We start from the raw sequence: 3,590 nt of genomic DNA, 5'->3' as shown, positions 1-3,590 counted from the left end.
ACTAACATATATACATATATATATATATATATATATATATATATATACATATATATATATACACGTACACATATAACTGGCGCATTCGTTTCGTAAATCAGGATTTTATTTATTTCGATAATAAAACATTTAGAACATAATATTTATTAGAATATTTGTACTTTCGTTTCTTTTTTCCCAGAAACATGTTAGTTTTAAAACATACTTGTAACTTACATTGTATATTCTGCACTATACTATCATGTTATACGTGCATATTAAAAATTTAATAACGAAATTGAAATTTATATTTTAGAATTAAATAATGTGAAATGTATATTGTCCTAATTTTCTATTATATAAATTAACTGCATTTCTCGTAATTTAAAAAAGATTTTCAATTTGTGTTTATTATTATGTTTCATTATCTCTCTCAATATATTATTGAATGTTATCAAAATCTTTTCCTACATATTTGAGATATTTCTTGATAGTATAACTTTTAATCTCAAAATATGTTTATTTATTGCATTAATTATCGGCATTATCGAGTTGTATTCGAGGCAAGGTTTGATTCACGATGCAATTATATTTATAATTAGTATAATTGTTATAAACTTGCCAATGCGTAACAAGTGGCTGTTTGATATCATTCTTTTCGATTTTCGAATTACAATCCACTAAAGTTTTTTACATTATGCAAAGATTGCGTCTTGTGACAAATTTGAAGTATCCGATTTATATGCAAACATGTATCTTCTTCGATCTATAATATCACTGCTGTAACCTTTCAAAGAGAACATATGGAGAGAATAAAATGCCATTTCCATGTTTATATGAGCAAATGAAAACTTGTATTTTATGAAAATATTCTTTTTTTATTCGTTTTTGTTCCTTTTAGCCGTTTCAAAAATTACAAAATAATCTTTATCAGCTAAATGAAATGTTAGTTGTTACTCTAATTTATGATTGTATAGAGAAGAAAATTGTTTGTGTATATATGATAATGGAAACATATAAATTAAAGTGAGAATATCATTGTACATACATATTTATATTTTTCTTTTCACTTTTATTAGATATGTGACTTTGTATTGTATACAAACATCATGATATTTTTATCGAACCGATATTGTAAAAATTATACAGATTAAATTCTTTATAAAGCCGAAATAAGAATAAAGATTATACATATATGTATATAATTATAATTTAACAAAAATATAATCCTCCCTTTTATCTTTTTCTTTTTATTTTTTTATACCATAAATGTTACTATCATAGTGGAATAAACATGTCTTTCAGTTTTATCCCGATAAAAAATTTTTTATATAAAAATATATACAAATATATGAAAATATGTATAATATAAACATACATATATACATGTAAATATATATAATTGTGTATAAAATATACCTGTATATGCTGTATGTTTCAATGTTTCTTTCTTTTAAAATTTTTCTTTGGAGAGAGTACAAGAGAAATAATAATAATTAAAAAAATAATTAGAACTTAAAAAATAATGAAAAAAGTAACAAATTTCGCATTTTTACAAAAAGTCAAGTTTGAAGCATAAGAAAAAATTACCTACATATAATCATATATATATATTTTTTTTTATCATATTTTCGACAATTTTTTTCTCATTTTTTTCAAACTTTTTGTAAAAGAAATAATGCAAAAATTATACTTCTAAATATTTTTTCTTTTTATCTTCTCATAATAATTTTTACTTTTGTAACAAAAGNGAAAAATTTTTAACAGAAAAAAGAAGCATATATATATATATATATATATATGAATAAATATGAAGTGGCTTACATCGATATGAATAAATCAAATTTTTTAATAAGAACCCTATATCCGAACGAAGCGAATTTTAGTAAATACATATTTCGTGTAAATTTATATACATTCTGATTTTGCATATCGTACGCTGAAATGTTTTTCCGAACTTAAAAACGCATTTATCAGCAGAATCACATGATAAGTAATATTATTATACTGGTTCTGCTAATAAATATGCTTTAAGTCCAGAAAAATATTTCGACACGCTGCAGAATCAGAATGTATATAAATTCCCATAAGAAATATGTATTTACGTACTAAGATCTGTTTCGATCGAAAATATAAGTTTTATTTTATTTAAAATTTGATATATATATATATATATATATGGATATATTATACATGAATAGATTTCGTATATAATTATTTATATTTATATATACATATATATATATATATATATATATATATATATATATATTTATAATAAGTATATATTCTTATATAAAAAAATTGTATCGATATAGACTATATAATTTTTGTAATAAAAAAGAAATTTATTCTATTTCAAAATATGTATTATTAATAACCATTGCATCGCCTTGTAAATAGATTTTTAAGCTTAATTTTTGTTGGATTACATTAAAATCGTCTTTTTTTTGGCTATATTTTAAAATAAAACAAGAACGATAAAAAGATAATGACCAGTAATAGTTTGAATTCTGCTTCTATCGTAGCACTCTTTCCCGGGAGTCTTCATTTACTGATTTATCTATTTATCACTTTTGCCCTACTCCTTCATTCTTTCTCTTTCTCTTCTATATTTTTCGTTTCCTACCTTCGCTGAATTTATAAATAATTAAATTTATAAAAATAATACATAACTGGAGCATGTCCTGATTTTCATATACATATTTCATATACATATTTCAATTCTACAGTGTTATCGAAGTAAACGAAACTCTCTGGCACACAAACATTTATGAATTTTTATTTTTTTACTGAAAATGTAACTGATATGTGCTAAAAATAGTTCTGACATATCGCAATTAGCAAAGAGCAATAAATGAATACCATAATATTCACGAAACTTACTATGGCAATCACAGAACTTGCTATTCTTGCGAAAACATTATAAAATGAGAAAACACTCTTGAACGTTTACACATGCAATAATAATAATAAATATCAGAAATAATTACTATTAAATATTTTTCTGCAATTATAATTAAATTATTAAGCTAATTTTGAGTTATATAAGGAAATATGTGAATATTTATCAAGAAATAAAAACATAGCTATATTGAATAAAATTATAATTTAGAAAAGAAAAAAACATAAAAAATGTAAAAAACATAAAAATACATAAAAATATGTTTGTATAATTATATTTCTGCTAAAGAATTTCTGCTGTTGAAACCAATTTTACAATCTTATACAATCTAATATTTTAAATGTTGGATAATAATTTTTGTCTATATAAATTAAAATCAAAAGTATTCTTAATAGGTTTTAATGTATATGTATATCATTTTTTTCAGAAATTCCTCATCAGTCTATTGAACATGCTTATGCGCGTTTGCAATGTATATATACTTATTTTTGAATATTATTTGAAAAATACAAGCAAAGACATATTAATGTACATATATAATTTTGATTTAATTATAGTTAATAAATAAAAATATTGGAGCGGATTTTTCGACAAAGTTAAAAATTAATTATAAAAGATAAAAATTCAAAGTTTTTACGGATCGTCAATTACATAATAGTGATAGAAATTGCGTCACTTGTTGCACGGTTTTGCTAAAACAAATCTA

This window comes from Atta cephalotes, assembly GCF_000143395.1.
Source record: "Atta cephalotes unplaced genomic scaffold scaffold00013, whole genome shotgun sequence".
NCBI lineage: Eukaryota > Metazoa > Arthropoda > Insecta > Hymenoptera > Formicidae > Atta > Atta cephalotes.
This window is presented reverse-complemented; position numbering follows the sequence as displayed.